Source organism: Rhinolophus sinicus, linkage group LG07, assembly GCF_036562045.2.
Source record: "Rhinolophus sinicus isolate RSC01 linkage group LG07, ASM3656204v1, whole genome shotgun sequence".
Classification (NCBI taxonomy): Eukaryota; Metazoa; Chordata; class Mammalia; order Chiroptera; family Rhinolophidae; genus Rhinolophus; species Rhinolophus sinicus.
The window spans coordinates 33001361-33014932 of NC_133757.1; the positions used below are offsets into that span (position 1 = coordinate 33001361).

Genomic DNA, 13572 nt, shown 5'->3' on the forward strand with positions numbered 1-13572 from the left:
TTAAACTTTTATTTATTTAAGTTTGTTTTTCCAGGACCCATCAGCTCCAAGTCAAGTAGTTGTTTCAATCTAGTTGTGGAGGGCACAGCTCAGAGTGGCCCATGTGGGGATCGAATCGGCAACTTTGTTGTGAAAAGCAACTGAGCTGTAACCAACTGAGCTGACCAGCTGCCCCTGGGAAAACTATTTGAAAACTTCACCTAATTTACATCTATTTAATTTACTTGTTCTCAATGATTATGTTTAGATTAGCCACAAAAACTTCATGAGATATTAGACAAAATCATCTCAAGCTTGTTTTCTTGCTGACAAATTTTATGAGAGATAACATAAATTTACTGGACTTTTAGTAAACCTAGGTAGAATAAAAGTTTTGTATGTCTGCATTATTTTTAATGCTTAATGCTGATAACTCTAAAGATGTACCTGTTTTAATTAAATCAACAAACTTAAACTAGCTTTTATTTACTAAATATTTTAGATTGCGTGAACTTGAAAAGTATTAGGCTTAGTTTCTATTATATTTCTGAGAGTTTTATTTATATAAGCACTTAATTTGCTTTGAGCTAATCAAATAGAGCTCTTTTACAAATTAATTTTGGCAATACCATCTGGAGGTAGGAAAATATCATACAACATATGAGTTCTGACAATTAAGTTTGTGAACTCATCCTAGAAAAAGTGTTACATAGCTCATTGTTGAATATCAGTCACCTTCGAAGTACTCCCCTTGGGAAGCTATGCCCCAATGCCAGCAACTAGTCTACCCTTCAAAGCAGGTTTGGAACTCTTTTTCTGGAATGACCATCGGAGCTTCATCGTATTACCCTTGATGTCCTGAATGTCATCAAAATGCCTTCCTTTCAATATTTCCTTTATCGTCGGGTACAGAAAGAAGTCATTGGGGGCTAGATCAGGTGAGTAGGGAGGTTGTTCCAATACAGTTATTTGTTTACTGGCTAAAAACTCCCTCACAGACAGGGCAGTGTGAGCTGGTGCATTGTCGTGATGCAAGAGCCATGAATTGCTGGAGAAAAGTTCAGGTCATCTAACTTTTTCACACAGCCTTTTCAGCCCTTCCAAATAGTAAACTTGGTTAACTGTTTGTCCAGTTGATACAAATTCATCATGAATAATCCCTCTGATACCAAAAAAGGTTTGCAACATTGTTTTGACTCCTGATTTGGACTGATGGAACATTTTTGCTGGTGGAGAATTGGCTGACTTCCACTGTGCACTTTGACACTTTGTTTCAGGGTCGTATCGGTACACCCATGTTTCATCACCAGTGATAACACGGCCCAAGACATCGTCATGCCTCTCCAGAAGATCTTGGCAAACTTTGACTCGCCTTTGCTTTTTTTCATTGGTGAGCTTCTTTGGGATCGTTTTTGCCACACCTTTCTCATGCCAAGATTTTCAGTTAAGATTTTCCTGCTTCTCTATCGACGTTTACTTGGTCTGCTGTGCTTCTCACAGTCAGCCAATGATTTTGATGCACAATTCAACGAATTTTTGCAAAATTTTCTTCAGTTCTGCTTGTTACTGGCCACCCTGACCTCTCTCCATCAGTGACGCCTTCTCTCCCCTTAGAAAAACATTCAATCCATTTGTACACTTCCGTTTTGTTCATGGCATTGTCCCCGTAAACTTGGACTACCACATCCCTGATTTCACTTGCACTCTTACCAAGTTTAAAAACAAATTTAATGTTTGTTCATTGCTCTAAGAAAGCTCAGACATTCTTGCAATGGCACACAAAAACACGCAACAACAATAATGACTGCCACGTAGCAAGACACCACCACACGTCAACATGAACACAGCTGTGAGACACTGATATATACCAAGGTTATGAAACCTTACCGAGCTGTTTGTACAGTGCTGCCAATGTAAGGGCACGGTGGCAGGTTCATGAACTTAATTGTCACCTTGTGTGTGTGCGTGTGTGTTTATAAAAATAGTCCGATGCAAACAGAAATCTTATAGCTTTTATTCTAAAATATTAGTCATTTTTAGAATAATACATTTTTAGACTAATACTCACTAGTTTATAAAAGAACAGTTGATTCCAAACTTTCTTTTGACAGTTGAAATAAGTTTACCTGTTCCAATAGCTAAAGCTTTTTACTAATATTTGTATAGAAGACACGATTTTTCATTCACTTAAATTTCAAATGACATTGCCCCCTTTCATTATACTTCTGATAATAATTACTTCCCTGAAGTTTGTAGAATACTTAAATTTCAAAGGCATAGGGAAAGAATGCCAATTTCTCCAAGAAGGACTTTTGTTTCCTAAGGCTGGAATTTTTACAATACTTACAAGCCTTTTGAGATAAAAAGGGGAGGTTTGGGGATTGGTAAAAGGAGTCGGTGGACTTCAAACTGTGTCTGGAGCTGCATTTTTGGTTTTGCAAAGATTTGTAAGATAAGGACAGTTACTTTTAATTCCTCAAATAATTGGGTCATAACCTAAGTGACATCATAGGTTGATCAACTCATAAATCCTTTTACTATGGCTTTAGAAGGTTTTTATTTGCCTCTGAGAACATTTAGCTTACTGGGGGGGGGGGGGGGGAATCCCGTTAGGCTCTGAATATCAGCTTCCAATTTGGGCAGATTTCTGATTATTGAGTTACTAAATCCTTTTAACATCAGGTTTCAGCCAGGACAAGTGGTAAATATTTCAGGCAGTACTGAACAACCTCTTGTACTCAGAGGTTTCCTCAAAGAGGGTGCAATAGATATTTTGTTTGCCCCTCTCTTTATTGGGTACTACTGACTTTAGGGAGAGAGGACTCTGGGAAGAATTCTCACAGCTAGCCAGCTTCTGCCGGTTTTCCCAGGATCCCATCTGTAGGCTCCAAGTGGAGTTTAAAGTAGAGGGTGTAGTTCCAGAAACTACCAGAATTTGGCTAAGCTTTTCATTAATTTTTAGTTTTGCCTTGGCTGTTTAAGGGAATAATGTAGAAGTTTACCAGAAAAATCCCTCAGTCTCAACTCTGTGAAGGGCCCATATGGTGGCCCTCCTTTGAAGGTAGATATGGGGGTCTCTGTAAGGCCATCAACTTGGTAGACTTTGTTTACAGTCTTGTTCCAAAGTCCTTTCAAAGAGCTCAGCGATGGTCATGAGTTCAGTCATAATGGTGACCTCCGATCCTATTTTCTGCCTTTTCAGCAATCCATCAATCTGAGGAGGTAATCCATTTACAAAAATGTTTGAGGATACTACCTGAGTTTAGGAAAAAATTTAAACTATGGCCCTTAGTTCATCTATTGACCAAAGAGTGAAAAATACCTGAAGAGGATCGCCATTAGTCTCATGTGGTCTTATTTTTAAAAGTAATTGCTTAACAGTCTTTTTAGAGTGAAAAGGTAATTCAGGTAGGGGATTACCACAATGAGTAATCACGTAACAGGACAGAGGGGAACAGTAGGAGTTACGTCAGTCTTACAGTCTTCTGTTTCAGGTATCTCTTATATAATTTTCCATTAGCCTTTTACAACAAATCTTTCAATGAAGTTATTTTGGAATTTTTAAGCCTTTTGGAGGGCTCTGCATACCAATCAAAATAGGTATGCCAAAAAATAGGTATGCCATTTTGTTTGATTTGGAAGCCCTTGCTTTAAGAGAAGTTCTTAAATGATCTTGTCTAATTGGAATGTTCCCCATAATGGCCACTGTAATTGTAGGTTGTTTTTAGTAAGATTTTGCCACTTATAGCTTCCGGGACTGCAGCTCTTAGATATAAAATGAGAAAGTGTGCCAGAAAGTGGTGTGCTTAACTCCTTGGATTTTAAGGTTCCCATTTTTATTATTTATTTATGTATTTATTTATTTTAGGCAAGACTTTGGGTCTCTCAGATTCCAACTAATACCTTGGGGATATGTGCCTCTGAGTTGGAGTTATGGTGTTTTATAGTGTACCTTGTTGCACAGAAATTTTCTTGAGGTTGATGGGTGACCTAGAGTCCACTCTAATTGGTTCCATGACCGACTTATCCTAATATAGGAGTCTTTGAGTTAGGGGGCAAACATTCTAACAGCTCTTAAGTGCTTGACCTATACCTACCAATTTTGCAGCTGCCTCCGAGATTCCCATTATCAATAACCTTTATCTACACAAAATAAGACCAACAAACATGTGTACCTTGTATCAGTAGTAACCTTGTATGACCAGTAACTTCGTCCTGGTCAAGAGAATATCCTGTGCGCACCAACAATTCCCACGGTGGATTCTTGGACTAGGGAAAGGATTAAACCAGCAGACCTTAACAAATGGGGACTACAGACTGGTGGCTCCACATAAATGAAACAGCAAATGGCCACGAACAATTCCCAGGTGGATCTTGGGATGGAATCAAGGCCTGGGGGTTTCCACCAACTAAATGAGAACTGTGGTCTGAATAAAGGCTAGGGGCTTGGGCTCTGGGCAGAACCATCTGCCAGCTCAAGCTGAATTGCCTTGTACTGGAAAGCAAATTAGATTGGGAGCTCAATGCAAAGAAAGCAGAATTTGGAATTGAGAGGAACTAAGCCATGGCCCTTGGAAATGGTGAGAAAGACAGAGAACTCAAAAGGGGTTTGTGGGTGCTATGACTGTGTTTCTCATTGTCCCCAAATGTTGTCAGAAGTTTGCTTCGGATCCCACTACTGCCACCAAATCTGTTAAAAAACAAAATTCAGCAGAATGAATTTAAAGATCAAATTGGCTTTATTCAACAATTCATTAATCACGCAGCATCCCATCTGCAGCATCCCATCTACGTAGCAAACAGAGAGGAACTCTGACAAATTGTACTAAATGGAAGGCTTTTATAGGCAGGTGGAGGTGGGAAAAGAAAGTTTCTAACAAAGAGAGGATTGTTTCAGGCAAGGTCATCTTTCTTTGGGGGAAGGATGGGGGTCTATCATGCAGATGACTTCATTAGTGCTGATCAGGTAATTCCAGAGTAACTGGTTAAAAGTCACATTCCTGGGAGAGGCTGAAACTGCTATTAAGGTATTAAGCTTTGGTTTGCTGATATGGGGCTTAGCATAGTGATTTAATTTTGGGTCTATTGTTTCTTTAACACTATATTGCTCTTTAGGAGTTATTTTATGAAACTGGAATAAAATAGAAATAGGTTTATACTTTGCATTTTTCCTGAGTAATATTGTATATAGTCTTAAAATTACTCATGGAAAACAATTTTAAAAGTTCATTATGAAGTTTCAAACATATAGAAAATTAGAAAAAATACATTACAATGAGCACCCTAGAAAAATCACTTACAGTCAAGAACTATTAATACTTTGAAAAACTTAGTTCACCTTTATATTTTTTGGGGGGCATTTTAAAGTAAATTTAAAGACTCCTTGACACAAGTCGACACCAGATACTTCAACCTTTTTTTTTTTTTTTCTTAGGACATCCAAAATTTACTGGACAGTGTATAAATAGTACTCCAGAGAAACCAGCCTGCAGTTTTCTGGCACTCCCTTAGTTAGAAAAATTTACGTTATAAGAAAGTAAGCCTCTTTGACCTCTTTTGTGCAAACTGAGGAAAATAGTAGGAGTATTATGATTCACAGAGCCTTACCCTCAGTACACACTCAAAACCCGTAGTTGAATTGAATTTCAGTTATTAGTTTAAAGCCCTATGTGACAAATGCACGTTCTCAATCTGCCTCAGCAGTATAGTGTCATGGGCTGATGAAGCCAGAAAAGCCTGAATGGAGGGCACGATAAGCCTACACTGAGGCAGACTGCCTTGGTCTGACTTCCCCACTGCTTACTGTCTTTTAGGGTCAAATACGTAAAATTTCAATGCCTCATTTACAAAGTGGGCCGCCCTGAGGCATAGTTGACATAAAGTAAAATGTCTACCAGAACCACTTGGAGGGCTTGTTAAAGTGAATACAGGATCCCACCCTTAGTTCCCACTCTGTAAGTCTGGAATTTTGCATTTCTAACAAATTCTCCTGTGATGGTGGCATGGCTGGTCCTAGAGGGACCTCAAATGCTTCAGTGGCAGGAGCTCCATAAATATTCACTATTAATAAATATCACCATCCAAACTGTCCACCGGAAGGGGCTGTGGGACATTGCACCGCAGAGAAGAGGGTCGGACTCTGTCCAGATGTTTCTGCCATCACACTACGCCTCTTCTGCAGGGAACAGGTTAGAAAAACGAGGCAGCTGGAGCAGCGGACCCCTTTCCCAACTTCCACTTCTAAGGAAAAGCAGTGGCCATCCGCCCCCGGAGTGTGCCTTTCGCATTTCACAGCCGTTTGCTCCTTGCCTGGAGGGAGCCTGTCCTGCTGGCAAGCCTAGGGCCACTGCAGCGACTCCAGCGCCCCAGGTGGGTCGAGGCAGGTACCGAGCTGAGGCTAGACCCTGAGGGAGGGCGTGGCGGGGAGAAAGGCGCTCTGCTCCAGTAGCAGCAGCTCTCAGGTCTGTTCCGATTTCTCGCGGCCCCAAGGCGGGGCGGAAGATGGCTGCCCGAAGCGCCGCGGACAGTCACGTGTCACGGCGATACCGCCCCGCGCCCCCTCCCCCGCTCGTCGAGTCCCTTTTCCCGTGGGAGGCACAGCTCCGGGCTGCCACTCGGGTGCCGCACAGTCAGGCCAGGAAGGCAGGGCACCACGACGGAAGGCCAGCTTTCCCTGCCGGCTACCCCTAACTCCGGTGCCGGGGTCCGGCTCTGGGAGTCGAGGAAAACCTTCCTTCGGGCAACCTGCACCAGGTCGGGCTGCTGGGCATGCGCAGTGTTTCCATTCACCCGCGACCGCTCTCCGGGTTTTCCCGGCAACCTGGAGGGGCCAGTGTGAGGTGGGGCCCGGAGGGGGCGGGGCGGCCCTGACGCGACCTCAGTCTTAACCGCACAGATTACAGCTGGTCCGGCCTTCCCAGCGGTGACTGGCTTCGCGGGGTGGCCCCGCAAGGCGGCTTTTTTGCTTTTGGTGTGGCAGTCTGTAGCGTCTTAGGTCCGTCCCCTTTTAATAAACGATCAATCGGGAATGAATCACAAGTGTCGCAGCTGTTAGGTTTGGTAGGGGAGAGAATCCTACCAAACTCGCAAAACTCGAGCCCCAGATCCCGGGGCCCAGCTGGCCGAGTTTGCGTTCTCTGTTCGGACCAGCTGCAGGTCTCCAACTCTCCCGCTCTGCCCCAAATGGCACACCGCCTCTGATCGTGAAACTCGGCTCCCGTCTGGCCTCCGTAAACGGCCCTCTAAAAATGTGCAAGCGGGGCTTTTCTGGTCGTTGGGGCAAACACTCGCCTCCCGAGCTTCCAATTACTTGAAAGTAAAATAAAAGGGCCCAAACCCCAATTGCCCCTTGCTGCATAGCCCGGTCCGGTTCCCCCTAGGTCCCGGGATGTGCCCCCCGCGGACCCCGCCTACCCGCCCCGCCCTCCCGGCCGCGGAGAACACCCGGAGGAGCGGATTCGCGTCGCGCGGGAAGCCGGGCCGGTTCGGGCAGCGGACTGGGCATGCTCCGCAGCCCGGGAGGCTCTCGGTGGCAAGTCGGAAGCGTTCGCACCAGGGAGGCAGCTGCCGGGGCAGCGGCGGCGGCGGCGGCGGCGGGCAGGACGGGAGTGGGAAGGGTTGGCCAGGGAAGGCTGCTCTCCGCTTGCGCCCGGCGAGTCGGCCAGAGAGCGCGATCCGGTTACGAAGCCTTGACGCTGCCCTGCCCCGGATTTCATTCCACGGCTGGGGGGCTCGGCGAGCGGAATTCCGGCGGCTGCCGCGACTCCGGTGCAAGTGAGTCGTGGGGCCGGGGAAGAAAGCCGATCTCGAGGGGCCGATAGGACATAGGACGCGCGCCCCACGGGCCTGGACTTACGCCGGGGAGCGGAGTGCGGGCAGCGGGAGGCGAGGGGGCGTGAGCGCAGCCCGCGCGGTGTCGCGCGCGTACCTGGCGGGCACTCCCCCCGCCCCGCCGCTTCAGGGGGGTAGTAGGCGCAGGGGCGGTCTGGCGGCCGAAATCAGGGCTTGGAGGGGGCAGGCCGCCCGCGGGGCTCCCTGATCAAGTTGGGGTGAGATGGCGGAGGCGTCGGTGGGCACCTTTTCAGAGGTGCTGCGTGCGGGCTGGAAGGCTGCCTAGAGTCAGATTGGGGCGAACGGGCGGTGGCGGGGCTAAAGAACCGGGAGACGAGTCGCCTTCAAGCACTAGCCCGGCCGGGGTCCGAAGACCCGCAGGGACCGACCCCAAATCACGGCCCCACCCCCACGTCCCGGGCGGTGGCGTGACAGTTGGTACCTCGGTGCCAGATGGCAGCCGGCCAGGCGCCCAGGGTTTCGGGATCCCCCTTTCCCCTCAATAACTGTGCTGGTAGGACCCCCTTCCCTAAGGAGCAAGCTCCCTTCCCCAGAATGCGAATGAGTCTCCAGGTAAGGAGAGGCTCTGAGATCCCTCGGGGCTGCTCCTGCCGGATGAGGGTGTTTAGAGGTAAGGCCTGGAGGAGCCATGGGCGCAGCCAGGAACTGGATAGTCTCTCCAGGACGGGACTCTCTCCATGAGTGAGGGGTCCCCTCGATTCCGAGGCGACTTGTCAAGGGCAGAGCTGCGGTAGAAGCGGCTGTGTGTCTCCCCCACCGTATTAACCCAGACTGGGGTTTGAAGCTTCTGATGGGCCGAGTAAGTGTCCTAGTCCAGCTAACGGATTCAGCCTGGCACGTTCTGATGAACGCTTGTTTCCCTCTTGGGGGACACGAGTAAATATCAGGACAAGGGATGCCGTGACCCCAAGGAGTGATAAGCATCCATGCAGGTGCTTCTCAGATTTTTCTTTTCACCTTCAAACAGTACAGACTTAAGTGGTACACGCTTTGAAACCAAGAGTGAAGACTGTTCTCTGAAAGGGAAGTTTATTTCCTGTTATGGGGCCTGCCTCTCTTGACATTTATCTTCCTGGACCTTTAAAGCTGTTTGGACAGGTTATTTTGCTTTCAGATTTGGGGGAGGGTTTGTGTGTGTTTCTGATTGGCTGCCCGGATGTAGAAGTGTTAAGTGCCTGTCATGGTGTGCTGTGAATTCCCCCACGCTTCCTGGTACTGGGGGTTGAACATTTAGGGGGGCTGAGTGGGCAGAAAGAGAGGAGTGGGACTGATGACGTACCAACGGGATGGGAGTTGTCTAGGGCCGCCCAGAGGTAACGGCCGGTGGCTGTTTTGGCCTGTGCAGAAGGGTGTTTCTTTGGTCGAGGTGTAAGATATCCACAGAAGAAGTCAGGCGGGGGATGGGTCCCTGTCTGGTCAGTGCTCCAAGGGAAGCCCAGGGATGTTTGGTGATTCAGCAGGTGGCAGCCTTCCAGCTCTGAAGCCATGCCTTGGCCACGCAAGCCAGCAGCAGCAGCAGCAGCAGCAGCTTGTGCCTGTTGTTGGAGGCTCCAGCTTTGAGGGAACCTCCAGGAGCTAGCTGCCTTCTGCCTGTAGCAGCTCACTTGCATTCTATTTAGGTTGGAGGCCCTGGTCTTTTGGATTTCTTCACTGCTTCTCTTAAACTATGTAGCACGGTTGTTTAGTCTCTCCAGTTCTGGGACCTGCTGGATAGCAGGAGGTGGCAGCTGCCACCATGTACAGTTTAAGTAGTTATTTTGCAGAAAATGCTAGCAATATGTAAAGCAGAGAAAGTCTTTTCCTTTTATTTCTGTGTCAGAGATTACAAGTTTACATTTTTAATAAAATAGTAAGATGTGTCTCTGCAATTATTTAGTGAGGTATTTCAAATATAAGAAAGCATTTCTTTAAAAAAATTAATTCAAGGGATGGATTAAACTGACATTAAGGGACACAGTTATTAAAAATCTCTCATTCATTGGCAGCTCCCTAGCATCTTCACAGTGCCTAACTTGTAGACTCGGTAAATGTTTATTTAGCTGAAATTTAAAAATGTTTTTGTCACAGAAGATTGTCAGCAAGTTTTGACACTTAAATAACCTTGTATGTTTTTATACGCCAGAATTGCCTGTGTTGACCATAAATATTAGATTTTAGCTGAAAAACTCAACTCTTTTACTTTTCCCCCCCTGGTTAAGTCTCTTAATTTCCAAATTGTGGCAGATCCTGCACTTCAGCTGGAAAATCATGTGTATGTTTTTATGACGTATCTTATGAAAATCTAAAGGATTCCTATAAATAGCTGTCATACATTTTTTTAAAAAACTGTTTAAAAAAATTTTTTATAAAAGGACGCCTGCTGCATAGCAAATATGTTTTATTTACAAAACTTAATTTTATATGAAGCATTTCAGGAAAACTCTGGAATTCCCAAAACTTTACCATCCAATGAAAAGTGCTGGTGTAGAAAAGACAAAATAATGTTTTGGGAATTAAAAATTCTGGAATGTTTGCATAGGGGGATAATCTCCCCAGTGTTTGGGGATGCATGAATTTGGCCAGCTCATTCTGCATTTTACCTTAGCTATTCTGCTCCTTCCTCCATTTGTTGAGCTGTTTCTTCTTCCCTTAAAGACATGCTTTCCTGGCATGGGCTTGCTTATGTAAAGCTGCTGCTATAAGGATCTGTTGCATTTTCTTACATAAATTTAATCAATGGGAATTTTTCTTTTCTGACTGTCCCATATACTTTCCCGCTGTTCGATGGCCCTTGGAAAAAGCTGTGGCTAGTGTGTATTTGTGGGGACATGACAGATTATTTTTTTGGATGGTAGCTACAGCCACAGCAGTTTCTCCTGGAAGACCTGTTATGGCATGCCTGGTCTTAAGAATTTTGGAATTTCTGATAAAGGCTCTTGGTCAGGAATATAAATGGTAATTTATCATCTATCACCTACCAAGAATTTTGGCTGTAAAGTGTATAACTGTAATCAGCTATGTAATCACCATAGGACCATATTTCAGATCAGCCTGTTTGGATGGGGGAGTTGGGAAGCAGCGTTGGATGTGGGGATGCAAGAGTGAAGAAGGGGAAGGGCTAGTGGGTGGTGTCGTGGTTTTGTAACTGTGACTTCTGGTTTCAATAAAATGGAATTGAATGGCTGATTGACTAGGGCTCAGTCTCCACTCAAGTGCTCTGCTTCCCTCCCCAGTCCTCTTAACGTCCACAAATAAACACACCATGCACACTTATGAGGTGTGATAAAACAATATGGTGAATGTTTAAATAAAAATTATTACAGTAAAAGACACATTGCCATCAATCCCCCCTCAAAACACTCCCCCTCACTTCAAACACACTTCCCCCATTATTCTTGCCACTTTCTGAAGCTGTTCTGGAAGTTCTCTTTTGTGAGTGTCTTTAGTTGAGCTGTTATGACTACCTCAGTGTCCTGAATCATTTTGACTTTGGGGAAGAGCCGTAAGTCACACATTGCCAGATCTGGTGAATAAGGTGGATGAGGACACACTCATCCATGTTTTTATTTGACAGAAATTGCCATATGCCAGAAGCAATGTGTGACACAGAGCGTTGTCATGATGGAGGATGATTTACAGCACACTTTCAAACACACCATCTCTCAACCGTAGCTCACACCCAACTGACTGCACTGACCAAGCTGAAACTTGTCACTCACTGTTACTAAGGTTCAACGTGCAGCTTTCCATCTTGAAGATTCCTGCCTTTCCGTTGCATGGTACACTGCAGCAGCATTCACTGTATTTTTTTATTACAATGGAAAGAACGTAGACACACAGTTCCACACAAACATACTGAAAAGAGACGCAGACACAGACACAGACGTGGACACACAGCCCCCTTTGCTAAAAGCCGAGAACCCCAGCTTCTTTTTAAATATTAGTATGTCAAAGAGGGAAAATTCAGAGCTCAGTAGCAGGTTGGATTCTGGGGGTTTGAAATCACCCCAAGCTTGTATTTAAGAAAGATTCTTCCCCCCCACCCCCAACCTTTTCCCTTGCCTGCAAACCTGCTTGGGCTTTACCTGAAGTAACCATTGTATACAGTAGAGTGGACATTTAGAGATAGCTTTAGTAGTTTTTAGCTTTCAGACTTCTGGTACTGGGGATTAAGTTAACATTACTTACTTTTTGGCACAAAATCCTCTCCTTGTACAATGCTTCTTTCTTGTTTTATTTTTTTCTCCTTTTTTTTCCCCACTCCCATTCCCTTCTCTGCCAGAGGAGCCTCCTCTGCTGTATTGGATATGTTCTTTGGTAGGTCCATGTCCATGTAAAAGATGTCACGTTATTTTGTGCATGTTTTCAGTTTACATAAGTGGTACTGTGCTGTAGCTTTCATTCAGTTTCCTTTTCATTCAACATTAAAACATTTTATTATGGAAAATTTCGGGTATTCATAAAAGTCGGAAGAATTTTGTTCAATATTTTATTTGTGAGATCTATGTTAGTGTAGATTTACCTAGTGCTTTGCTGTGACTGCTGCTTTGTACGGCTGGCCTGCTGTGTACCCACTACTTGTACTTTCCCCTGTCTCTAGTGATGGACACTTAGCTCACCTCCACTCCTGCCACCATGAGCAGAGCTGTGATGAATATCCTGTAGCGTTCTCTTAATTTGTGTGAGAATTATGTCTGGGGTAGTGGTTCTCACAGTGGTCCATACTTAGAGGCAGCATCGGTATCACCTGGGAGCTGTTAGAAATGCAGATTCTCAGGCCCCGACCTAGACCTTCCCAATCAGAAACCCCGGGGGCAGACCACATCAGTCTGTGTTTTAACATGGGCAACCTGGAAATTCTGAATCATGGGAAAGTTTGAGAACCACTGCTCTAAGGATATACACCCGGAATGGCTGCGTAAAAGAGAACAAGCACACTGGTGGTTTTACTAAACACTACCAAGTTACTCTCCAGTGTTGCCGATTGGGTTGACACTCCCACATCAGTGCGTGAGGGTTCCTGATTCCCCCATCTTCGTTCGCTAGGGTTGGTATTAAACATCTTTCTAATTTTACCAATATTTGATGGCTATAAAGTGGCATCTCACTTTTTAAATGCGAATTTATTAGTGAATTTGAGCATCTTTTAATATATTTGTTAGGTATTACAGTATCTTTGCCCAGCTTTCGTCTGTTTTTCTAATGTATTGATTTGCAGATGTTTCTTGCATATTCTCTATACTAATCTTATTCGGCCATCTGTCAACTTTGTCAATGGTAACTTTCAGGAATTTTCAGTTTTGATATAGTGCAAGTCCATTACTTTTTGCCTTATGTTGCACTTTAGGAGTCTTAAGATGTTCTTCCTTACTCCAAGATTACAAAGATACTCTATATTTTGTTCTAACAGCTTTCTAGTTATCTTTCACCATGAGGGCTTTCATCTCTTTGAGGATTTTCATATATAACATAAAGAAGGAATCTAGCTTTATTTTTTCCTTTCCATTTTGTGAGCCAATTTCTCCCAAATTACCTATTAAATGTGTTCTTTTTCATATATATATATATATATATTTTGGGCAGCATTCTTTATCTTACATTAGGTTCCCACATGTGTACTCTGAGTCTATTTCTTCAATTTTATTAAGAATTATAATTTACATATGGTAAACTACATCCATTTAAAATACACAATTTGGTGAATTTTAACAGATGTACGTACCTATGAAACCACTGCAACCAAGATATAAAGTGTTTTCATCA

At 44.6% G+C, this 13572-nt stretch overlaps 1 protein-coding gene across 12 annotated transcripts in view; it reads left to right on the top strand.

Moving 5' to 3' along the window:
* Positions 1-6593: 6593 nt before the first annotated feature.
* The window catches only part of SGMS1 (sphingomyelin synthase 1), a 254474-nt gene continuing 247495 nt past the window's right edge, over positions 6594-13572 (top strand). For 9 of the 12 annotated variants that reach the window (XM_019738682.2, XM_074339432.1, XM_019738745.2 and 6 more), the window contains exon 1: positions 7450-7752. The gene's annotated coding sequence lies outside the window, so the exon portion shown is untranslated. Of the gene's footprint in view, positions 6733-7449; positions 7753-13572 lie in introns of those variants that run through there. The other 3 variants (XM_074339421.1, XM_074339423.1, XM_074339427.1) reach the window with 2 other exon arrangements.